The sequence below is a fragment of the Tauraco erythrolophus genome, chromosome 11 (assembly GCF_009769465.1).
Source record: "Tauraco erythrolophus isolate bTauEry1 chromosome 11, bTauEry1.pri, whole genome shotgun sequence".
NCBI classification, from domain to species: Eukaryota; Metazoa; Chordata; class Aves; order Musophagiformes; family Musophagidae; genus Tauraco; species Tauraco erythrolophus.
The window spans coordinates 2,851,263-2,863,802 of NC_141475.1; positions in this window are offsets into that span (position 1 = coordinate 2,851,263).

The following is a 12,540-nucleotide window of genomic DNA, read 5'->3' on the forward strand; positions in this document are numbered from 1 at the left end:
CAGGATTCCTCTGCAAAATCTTGAGACAAGGTGTTAGAGAAACGAAGGACAGTGACACAGGTACCCTGAGTCCACCAAGAGATGGTTCGTAGCTGCTTAATCAGACCCCCACGTAGTTATGACCATCCTGGTCCTTTAGTTTAATCCTTTCAAGTTCAACATAGCAAGACATATCACATTCTCTTACCACGCACATGTCACTAATAAATAACTAAGACTTAGAGAGCTTCACAGGAACAGTGACCTCTCTCCTTCCACAAGCCTGAGGAGCATCTCACCCCATTGCTCTGCCTTCCCCTTGCATGAAATTCCTGGTAGGCTGCGTATAAATTCAGAGCTGGTGTTCCCTTTAAAAAGTCCCCCCATTTCTTGCTCCACTGAAAGACTGGAAAAACACAAGCCAACTTAGTACTACCCTTAGAGTGAAATTCTTCCCTCTGAGAGTGGTGAGGCACTGGAACAGGTTGCCCAAGAAGTTGTGGCTGCCCCATCCCTGGAAGTGTTCAAGGCCAGGTTGGATGGGGCTTTGAGCAACCTGGTGTAGTGGAAGGTGTCCCTGTCCATGGCAGGGGGTTGGAACTAGATGATCTTGAAGGTCCCTTCCAACCCAAACCATTCTGTGATTCTATGATTCTACCATCTTTCTACAGAGCCAGGCCAACAGCACCAGCTGCTCACTGCCAAAGCACTTGTCTGGGGTAGAGCCACTTTTGAAACATGAGTCTCCAACTTCACATCAGAAGTAATTAAACTCATTCAGGCCGTAACATGGAACAAAGTCCGATTTTAAATTCCATGTGAAGTTGAGAGGGGTAAAAAAATAAAAACAAATGGCATTAACACAAACTATTTTGTTAAAAAGTAAGATCAGTTACACCGGGTGCAAAGTCCCGTGCTCTGCAAACAGCCACTGAAAGGAAGAAAGAGGTGGCCAGGTAGCACCCAGCCAATGGAAAGGGAACAGCTCAGTCCCATAACTTCTCAAGATGAGGTCACGAGAGAGAGGAGAGATAAGACCTACAGCCTGGTGGAGGAAAAGCTCAGGCCCTGGGCGTCAGTCCCTCTCCAAGAGCAGAAGCAGCAAACGGGAACAGCCTGGAGCTGGTTTACCATTCCCATATCTCTGCCTGACCACATCCAGTATGCAGAAAAGCTTTATTAGAAGAACGTCACTTAGGTTGCAAACTTCATCCTTTAAAAGAAAGCAAAACAGCAAGAGGGGCAACAATTGCAGCACACTCCGTACTAGTAAAGGAGCTGAACCAAATGTTCAGGAAGCTCGGAGTGGGTTATTCCTGACCCACCCGTGACCAGCGTTACACCGGCTGATTCCCCAGCGTGGGAAGCCGTAGGGTGACTGCAGTAGTCTGGTTACTACCAGTAGTCGTTGTTATACGATCATAGATATCGTTGTTAACATAAAGAAGAAAAGGGGAAAGTTTCAGACCTGACCAGAACTTCAGAAAAACACCAAAACAACTCCAATCAGGGTTCCTGGGCGCTGCTCCTGCTCGTGTCCAAAAGCCTGAGAGAGACGAGTGAATCTTGAGGCAAAAGCAAACTGTGACCAGTGTTCCTGCAGAGGAGTCTGCTCTTCATAACACAGCATATTAAGCAACGTAAATAAAACAGCAGTTTCCCCTGCAAGAAACCCTACAGTAAGAGCCAAAACAAGAACTGCGGTAAGAGCATCCCCAAAGCATGTCAAATGTAAACAATGGGAAGTGCATTAAGGATTAAATCAGATTTGGAGGATAAGATTGATTTGCTGGTACCCAGCTCTCAAAATACACTATCTACCAAGGGCTCAGATTTTGCTTTTACCTTTCTACGTAGTTTTCTGACTTCATAACGCATGATTGTGTCAGATTTCATAGAGAAAGAACCGTTTTTCCTGTACATATCCCACATTTTCCAGATTTCTAAATGGATTATCAGCATCGTATGAGACTCCTCCTCCTCACAGGTATTTCTCAGCATTGTTAAGCCTCTCTCTTCCATCCTGCTGCTGAAGCACCACAATACATGTACATTATGCTGCTAAAAACTACTAGACCACCCTGCCCCTCGGTTCACTTCCACTCTGATCCTATTTGCCCTACAGACACCCGCAGCCTCCCCCGAGGTCAGCGCTCCATCCAGCAGACAGCGCAAGCGAACACAGGGAATCCCTTTTTCTGATCACAATAAAAAGTCAAGGATTAGGCAAGTGCTGTGTATTTTCCGTGCTGTACAGCAGGCTGATCGCAGCATCACAGGCTGGAAAGGACCTCTGGAAGTTCTCAGGTTGAACCTCTGTCCTACCTGCAGCAGGGCTACCACAACACAGCTCAGCCGTGGCGATGGTACCCCCAGCCAAGCACAAACCTCCGGATTCGGGGATGTCAGGTCTGTCTTGGTGGATCGAATCGCCCTCTCCAAGACTCAGCTGCTTCAAATTAAACAAAGCCTTTAAGCACAGTGCCCTGCCATCTCACATGCCACTGTATCTGCTTCATGGGGAGAGGAGGCATGCAGAAGTTACAGAATTATTTTCAAACTGGCATGATACAGCCTTATTTAGGTCCTTACATAAGCAGCCTGATTTTTTTTTCAGAGGTGTAGTGAACTCATTGTTCTGAGAGCATGAGACGGCAGCATTTATTTTAAAACAACTCCATATCAAGCCAACTTGAAGTGAAGTGGTCCAGATAGACTGGCGGGGGGCAGAAGGCAGTTTCTGCCACAACGCATCGATGCTGACTTGCTGGGGAAACTAATTTTTTTCAATTATCTTATATTACAGTAAATTCTCCAATGTGCAACCTCTTCCCTTAGCAAAATCTGATTTAACACAGACAAATTAGGTTGTCTTCGACCTTGCCATCTCTTCGAACAAGTGATGAAGAGCGTTTTTCAAGCTTTATCGTCATGCCTCCCCATTGCTTTTGGTCAGAGTACCAAAGACATAGCTGAGATGGTTCCTGTTGAACTCTTCCTAGTAAAAAAAAAAATTTAGTTTCATTCAATGCAAAGAAAAACATTTTCTTGAAAAAGTTTCATTGCACATAGACTGTTTGCCATTTGGGGTGTTTATGATCTGTATGTGCCTCCTCAACTTTGACAGCGAAGAGCAGCGTTCTGTTTCTCTCTTAGCGATGCTTCTGCTGTAGCAGTCACGTCGAAAGCTGCAAGCTCCATGTGTGGAGGAGGACTGTGTGCATGTTTAAGATACCCAGATTTCACAAAGTGCTTCTGCAAAAGCAGACTTCAAGGCAGACCCTCTGATTTGAACTCTTTTGATGAGTTCACGCGCTCTGCAGCTAACAAATTTGTTTTACGTCTGTAAGGAAATCCGAGGCTCAAGGTAATTTTGCACGATCACAACTGCTTGGAAACGATTCCATTTCCAGGCAAAGCATTTTTCCAGGAAAAATCCCTCCATATCCAGAAAAAAGGAGCACGAAGCGCACCTCTTCCAGGAAGAGTCAATCAGCCTGCACCTCAACACGTCAGAGAGCCTGAACTGCAATTTAAAACTACTTGAAAAGTGACTGTTTACCTGAAGCAGCATCAGAGCAGGTAAATCAGTTATCACCAGGCATGTTCTCACTCATACTGTGTCTACTCCTGGAAATATCCATATAGTAAGTGTTCACACACATACACAGAGCAACCAAAGCAGGCAGCTGCCTATACAAGCCCAATTTTTATGAGAGTGTCAAAGCAATGGCCAGGTTTGAAGACATGGCAGAGTTAAACAAACACTTGCATGGACTATAAAAAAGTTCCTCCTTTAAAGAGCTGGGCTAAAAATAGAGCAGCAAATCAAAATTCCAGATACAGCCCATAAACAAAATGTTAGCGTACTGGAAAGGCTGCGTAAGTACAAAGTGGTCACTGCTCAGTTCCCCAACAGCACAAATGTCCAGTAACAATAAATTAGTTTCCTTGAAGCACTATTTCCTATATTACCCAGTCAAGCGTATTCTATGCTTGCACTGCCAATATATGAAGGAAAAAAGCAACTGTCTGATCCACGTTTAAGGGCCGAAGAAGAGCAGCTGGCAGAAACTAGTTGGCTGATATATGGCAAATATCAAGGACAGAGAAGATTCTTGCCCATATCACTACTTACATTCAAGTCCTGGAGTCCCCTTGTGTTTTCCTGGTACTCGGTGTGATTTCATAGAATCACAGAATGGTTTGGGTTGGAAGGGGCGTTCAAGACCATCTAGTTCCTTCTGGCTACATGAGGCACATCAAGGCAACTACACCTTTCCGCACTGACAACACGACTGCAATTGTACCATCTCAAAACTAGTGCAATACTCCTGGCTTGGGACAACATTTAAAACATTCTAGAATCTAACAAAAACACAAAAAGCATGCTTATAAAGCATAGTTGTCTTGCTCCACATATCCTGCAGCTGAGTCCTCCTGCCCCTTGTGATCATCTCGCAATTTCTACGTGGAATTTTAAAAACAGGCTGGTACCCAGTCCTCTCCCATCTCCTGACCTTCCCCACTGTACAACTTCAGCACGGGAAAGCACTGAGAGTTGCTGAGTTGGCAAGTACCAGAGCTTTGGCTATCACTTCTGACCTTTGGGGTTAGAAATCACATGATTTTATTTCACAGGGTTCCAACAAACTTTTTCTTCTCCTGGTCTTTTGGTGAGGAAAGCGCTATATGAGCGGATCAGATACTCCCCATGGTTTTACACTACTTGGAATACCTGCTTGTGCCTTGCATGGTTTCTTTGCACACAAACTGTAATAGCAGACTTATTAATAGAGATTGAGTCACACATCATCAAAACGCAACCTACTTGTTTGCAGGGGTTTTGTTTTGGGTTTTTTTGAAGTCACATTATTCAGAGGAAGGAATTACAAACAAACGTATCCTGAAGCTTCACCTAGAATTGCTCTGCCTCCCCTTCCCTTCTCCTGGTAAAAAAAAACCAACAAAAACAAACCAACAAAACCTATTTTGTTAGGTTTTCAAAAAAAAAAGCTACACTATTAAGCTAGCCCATATTAACTCGGTGCACTCTAGACCACATTCCGAGCAAATTTTTAAGCTAACTATGGAGAAGCCCAAGGCAAAAGCTTGGGGTTTTTTAGGCAATCAATCTCTTCCCCAAGACACACTGCTCCTTCAAGGACACCACGGCATATGTCCTATCTCACATCTGCACGAATGCTCGGCCACAATCCAGCCTTACTTTCAAATATTACGCTTATGACATTGCCAAAACAGAACTCATTTCTGATAAAACACTTGAAAATTCTTCGTCTGACCCACTCGAGATTTTCTGACTGTCACTGTGACAGCTCTGAACACATTTATGCCTGTACCCTAATTTACTCCACTAAAAAACAGCAGATTTATCTGGGAAAAACGGAGGCTTTTCACAGTATCTTTTTTTGTGCTGTACCCTGTTCTCTCCGGGTGTCAGATCCACATTACAGTACTTCTGTGCCTACTGCAGAATACTGACTGGAATATATATTTTTAATTCTTTTCTCCAGTAAACACTTGGATGTCACTTCAACATAAGACAACTACCTTTTGCAGGCACCATAATCACTTCCTGAGCTGTGCAGCAGCAATTGCTCCGAGTTTACAACTACTGTGATCATTCTAAAACGTTAACAAAATATTTTAGCACAGCCACAGGCATTGAGCACGTGAGACCACAGACATGTAACTATGCTGTATGTCGTATGTCCATATTATCGCAACAGAAGCTTGAATTCATGTATCTCCTGACTTAAGCTAGACTGAATATGTTGAACAAAGGCTACCTTAAAACAAGGATGCATCATTTTTGGCAAAAGTGATTTTACAATTGTAAAATACACCTTTGTCTGTCGCTGTATCAGTGAGGGGGAGAACTGTGTCTAGCTCTTTGGTCTGAACTCTGACAATGACAAAAATAGTGCGGAATACGAGCCAAGAAATATTCATAATGGCTGAATTCAGGCTCTGTGCACAGAGCCAGCTGGAGGTTTGCTATGCACCTTATACATTCCAACTAAGCCTGTCAGAGCAGAAATAAGTGGCACCTAGACTACGGCGTAAGAAGAAACCGTACCACACCACAATGACAGGTTCATCCATCCCCATCTCCTGCCTCCAAAACCCCAGAAAAGCATCTGCAGACACAGTGAAGCCTCAGCAGTGCGGTGCCACCCCGTTCCCCGTGATCTGCAGCTCGCTGACTTTCTCCATCAGCAGCTCACGGTGGTATTTTTCTATTCTACAGCCCACAACTGTATTTTTCAAATGTGTCAAAGAATTTTTTGAACCAGAATGCTCTGGCAACCACTACGCTGTGGCAGAGTTTTAGAGCTTAACTGTACGCTGCAGAAGATAACACCATTCTTCCCTTTGCATCTCTCATCTAATTCCATTCTTCCAACAACCAGTTGTTCACTGTTTCAGTGACACCTGAACCCTATTTGGGCAACCTGGTGTAGTGGAAGGTTTCCCTGCCCATGGCAGGGGGTTGGAACTAGATGATCTTTGAGGTCCCTTCCAACCCAAATCATTCTGTGATTCTATGATTTATCTTCTTAATGCCAGCTGTGATTTTAGGAACTGTCTCATCCTCCCCTCAGACACCTTTTCTCAAGCCTAAAAATCCCCACGCTACCTATTCATCACCCCATGAAAGCTGCTCTGTATCTTTGACCACCTCTCTACATCTTTCCCACTTCTCCTGTATCATCTTAGAAATGGGGGAGTAAGGCCACAGACAGTCTCCCCAATGTCGGCACACCACAGAAATGTCCAAAGGCATAATGATCATTTTTATTCTTCATTTTTTCCCTAACTGTTCCTCTAATGCTACCTGATGTCTAAGTGCGCTTCAGGATGCTGAACTAACTTCCACAGGCTTCTTACAACCTTAAGATCTCAATCTTGAGCAGTAAAAGCTAATTCAGAGCCTAATTCCGATACACAGGATGTTAAGACCAAGTTGTACTTAATCAATACTAATTTGACTGACATTTTATCATCCAAGTTCACGAGAGCCTTCTAGTACGCTGCAATTTGCTTATGATTATCCTGAACTCCTTACTTCCATGGTCTCACAGACTAAACACTTTTGCTTCAGTATATGCCTAAATGATCTGGATAAGGGAAGAAAAGGTGGAAAGAGTACAAGTAGTGCAATCCCCAAAGCAGAGAGATGTGTGACGACAACTTTTACAGAAAAATGTTTCAACATTACTCTCCATTTACCCCTACCCTTATTTTCACACCATTTAACCCGTTTGTCTGCGAGAGGGGTGTCCTTGTTATTTTACAGCTGTTTATTTTCTTTCAGAGTCTCTGGTAAGTATTCTTGCCAAAATCCCAACAGATTGTAATCACCCAGGTCCCCTTTTCTCACGTGCTCTTGAGTCCTCTAAAGAAATTTAATAGATTCCCAAGACGTTATTTCACCTTAAAAGAACTGTGTTGACTCTTGAAATTTGTGCATCTGCACTGGCTCTCAGCACAGGAATGAATTTCGACCTCCACAAACACTAGACAAATATTTAACTAGGAACTTCTTCAGTATAAAATCACAAATTTGTGGGGGTGGAGAAGAAGTGCTTGATTCGGAAAAAGAAATCAAGCATCCACTTCTTTTTTGGCAGGAAAAAAAAAAAAAAAAAGATCACCTTTGCAAACAAGGCAGACAAAGAGCCAACCCACCCTCCCTTGTTCTGGGGAGACCTCTTCAGCTGGTTTCCATGCAAGCCAGGTTGATTCCCGTTTCACCTGCCCGCCAGCTTCGCACAGCGCAGTGTGTGCAATAAGCAGCTTACATAACTGTGTATTTTCAGTGCTACATACATAAACGCTTCCTCTATCCTGTAGAAGGTATTTTTGGATCTGCTAAAACGCTGCTGTGTTCTTCCAGGGCTTTGCATTCTTCTGCTCAGAAATTGCATAATCTGATGCCGTAGGAAATCAGGGATGTTGCATAATGATTCTCATGTTCGCTGCAGGATTTTGGTACTACACATTTCTGTGGGAAGCAGCCCTTCCCCGTGTTTCTCAGTCGAGCTCCTTGATTTTTGAAGAACGGACAATCAGCCACCTGCCTTTGGGGGGTAGGGGTAACACGCCAAGGACCATCTCGTACCACACTGTTACAAGAACTTCACAAAAATCAGTTTAACTTTCTAAGTCCATTTGCTACTTCTGTTCTCCCTCACTCTGGCTGGTTGCATGTCTTGAGCTATGTGTATATATTAAACACCAGAAGTTTCATACACAACATTCTGACATCTCATTGACCATCGATACCCTCCATCACAGGCTCATCAATACTATTGTAAAATGTTTGGCTGGTATAAAAGACAGACTAGAAGCTGATTAGCCTTTTATACTACTGAATTACTATTGGAACCTGTCTTAGATCAAAATTTTGATATGATCTTCAGTTACACTCTTCTCTTCTATCTTTCCAGCTGTCTTGGGTATGAAACAACTTTTAAAACCAAGTCACAGGCTCCTGGCTCTTCTCCTTTTCTCTCCTGATCCTTCAGAATTCTGCAATCCTCTCTTACCTCATTAAAGATCTGTATTATCTTACTAAAGAACAGTAACAGATTAAAGGATTTAAATTCAAATATTTTACAAGTACGAAACCCAGGAAAAAGTCAAAGTTAAGTTCAGAGACGCCTTACAGCTTCTCTGACACTGCCACGTAAAGCCAGTGAAATGTTCCAGTTTTACCAACAAACAGTATCGTGTAATTTCCCTCACTCTCAGAACTGAAACATCATATTTTCCTCCAAGGTGTAGTGTTAAGATTAATTAATGTCTGAAAGATCTTTGAGAATGAGGATCGACATCAAAGTGCTATTTTCAGGAATCCAGTGAATGAATCAAACTCTCACTTTAATTCATGTGAGGCATCAGACTGGTCTCAGGTAAATTCGCTCGCACGCTCGTTCTTATTTTTGTAGTAGGTTTGAATAATTCAGTATTTGCGAAGCACATTTGACGTGCAAAAGCTACACAGGCAAACTTCTCAGCACTAACAGCTTACGTGCTTCATACCCAGTATTAAAGCAACTAAACAACCATCCAGGAAGGTACAAAAATTACTGGGGTACACGCAATGCTCTGGCCTCTACCAACCTTCCACTAGGTACCAGCATGTGTGCACCTGATGGGAGGGGAAGGGGACACTCGGAATCCAGCTGGGGAATGTCTCAGGTGAGAAGTGACCGTAGTACTAAGTTGTATTTAGTAAGCACCATAACACTTCTACGAGCAAAGAGGATTACTCCTCGGCAGAGAAGCAAGCACAATGGCTTGCTCAGGAGCCTCTCTTAAGCCTGTATTACCCACGCAGCGTAGGGGTTAGAGCAGCATCCGAGAGGTGTGAGCCTATTCTTAGGCCACCGGAGCTTTATGGGATGGTAACGCGATCAAGACAGCACAGACAACAAGCAGTCACGGACTGAAGAACCGTGGAGGACCCTCCGGAGGCCCGACACGACACGTGTCATCTAACACCCTGCAGAGATCTTCCAAAGCAGCGCTCAGCCCCTTGGTTCATCTCTACTAGGTCACTTTTTGGCTACAGTTGATAAACTAATGTTTATCAGGCACAAAAGGATGGTGAGGTTAGATTTTTCTGTGTTTCAGCAGAAAAGCCACAGCTGTACAGCTGCGTTACTGATTTTGGTGCCCTCCAGAAGACCTGAAGGTAACAGAGGAACGGGCTAGGGCCAGGAAAGGACAAACATCCTAGGAACGAAGAAAATGTCCACACTGAGAGACCTCCATTCCTCAAGCCCACTGTGCTGGAAGAAGTCCAGCGTCCCACCCACACCCCGCCAGGACTCTCTCCTTCCTTTCCTGACACCACCTCTCACGCTGAGCTAGCGACTGCTCCAGAAGAAACAGCACAAACAATTACAGGCTCACCGGAGGATTATAAAGCCCACGTCCTTTACACAGAAAAAAAAAAAAACAACAAACTATTCTTCACCCTGGCCTACACCCAACTGCTGCTAATGCCTTTGACCCCACTCCAACGGCCGACTTTTCCGTTGAAGTTGTACACAGGGAAAGCGGGCAGAGGTCAAGATACACGCTGGGTATTTATGGGGGTGGGAGTAAGTACAGACAGCGTTTCTGCTCCCAGCCCACCCCCGTGTTTCTGCCACAGCTGCCAGCTTGCTATTCAATCCCAAGTAGTATGTGTTTTAGGTGAGATATTCACTCCCTCTTCCCCAAGAAGCAAGAGGGATTTGCTGTAACGTCACTAAACCAGCAGCCTACGAAAGACTAAAGCCCATGCACGGGACCTATCTGCCAAGGAGAGATGAAAAAAAAAAACCAAAACAAATCCAAATCCAAAAAGTCCCATAAGCTGGCCAGGGCTTGCTGAAGTGCCAAACCCCTGAGAGCTTCGGCCTCTTCCTGCAGATGCAGAGGTGACATTTGCCTCAGTTGATTCATTTTGATCCAGTTTTGGCTGAGAAACTCACTGAAGTCATAAAAGCTGGATGTCTGCTGCCATCCTCCTCTGCACACAGGACCTCAGGTGAGATCAGGGACCGGAGCTGAAGAGGAACCTGCACTGATTTTAAATCTTTTCATACAACCAATGTCAGGCTTCTTTTATTTTTATGTATGAAAGCTTATTTAAAGACTCTGCCATTTTGAGGAGTCCTACTATTTGAAACCCACCCCACGCATCTCAACTGCAGAAAGCCTGAACAGGTACCAGATACAAACAACTCCAGACTAATCAGTCACCATCTCAGATTTGCTGTAAAAAAGTCTCAAGAAAACAGGAAATACTGTAAAACTTTTCTTATCCTGCCTCTGCTTAGAGCAGAACCACATTTTAATAACTACTAATTGTGAAACTGCTTACCTAGGAAGAGATTTTCAAATAAATCATTACTCAATTTTCTGATCCACTGGAGATAAGCCACTTAACAACTCTTTACAACAGGGGACAAAAGAGGAAGGTTAGTAATGCAACCATAAAAAAAAAAACAAAACCAAAAAACAAACAAAACCAAACAAACCAACCACTCACCCACACATTTTTAAACACAAATTCAGAATAGCTGAGAAGCAGTAAGAGTCCCTACCATATATTCTGTGCGAGAAGTTATTTGCTAATTCCAGGCACAGGAGTCAAAATGAATGCCAAGCTATAAATTTAACTATCAGGCAGCAGGGGACAAAGACAAATCTGAATGACAGGACCATTCCAGATCAAAGCAGCAGACTGGAGGCCCGAAATACAGGAAACAAAACCGGTCTTAAAGCAAAACAAACAAAGAAAAAACCCCACTACATCAAAATCACGATTTATTTGTTTTTCGCAGCCAAAGTCTGTTACAGAAGCAGAGGTTCAAAGGGTTGTCTCTCTCTAGAAACAAAAACCCACATGCGTTTGAGGACACAACAAAAAAGGATAGTAACAAAAACTTTTAAACCAATGACAACTTTAATCTCCGCGTTCTAGGATGTCCCGGGACACCTACGGCGACACGCACAGCTGCGAAAAGTGCCCACGTTTGCGGGTCACACCGGCTGAATCTCTCTCTCGTTTCACTCATCCCTTTGGTTTTCATTTCAAATATTTTCATACTATCGATCAAAACACGTTCCTTCAGTTTCTTCTTCTGAACAGACTGCCTCTTGCTAAAATCGGTGTACCCAAACACATGGGCCTGATGTCATCTTCTCCAGATCGACTTAAAACACCTAATTTTTCATTTACTGAAGAGAGACACGTGGCTCGATGCGATTAACCTATTGCAGTACCTAAACCACCCCCCCAAACCAAAAATACAGAGCAGCTCCACTCATTTCATTGGGAGAAAACATGACATCACACCCCATCCAGGAAAGCAAGAATATGACAAATCTTGCCCCAGTGAACAGTATCGTTAACTGCGATGGTACTCCCAGCTGCCCCATCTATTAGGAAAATGAGGGGTAAAAATCATGTGTGAAGCACAACAGAGACAGCTCAAACTGCTATTTTCAATAATAAAGGAACAAATTCCTACCCAGCAGATAGAAAGAAAAACACACCTCCCTCTTTATCTCAGAAATAAAATTAAATTATTTATTACTGTAACACAACAGAAGAATTGTTTGATTAGCCCACAAGGAAAAAAAAAATACAATTGCCTAGGAGGCAAAAAATACAATTCTGCTTCTTTACACTATCCCTAGTAATTCTTATGTCATTCCCTGGTTACTCCCTATATATCCATTCTCCATCACCATTCCCTTCCCCTTTAAAAGGGGGGCACAAGAAGATAACGTGCAAAATTGCAACTGAAAAATGTCTAGCACACCGACAAGCAAAAGCACAGGCCAGCTATCAGATTTATATGCAGCCGTGGATAAATTAAGGGTTCACGTTTCCTCTTCCCTCCTCTCAGCATCATTTTTTCAGCCCTTTCACATCACAAATGCAACATCCATCTGTCCTTCTGAAATAAATGGCGAGAGGGTAACACTGACCATTAAACACACACACACACGCTTCGAAAAAAAAAAAAACCA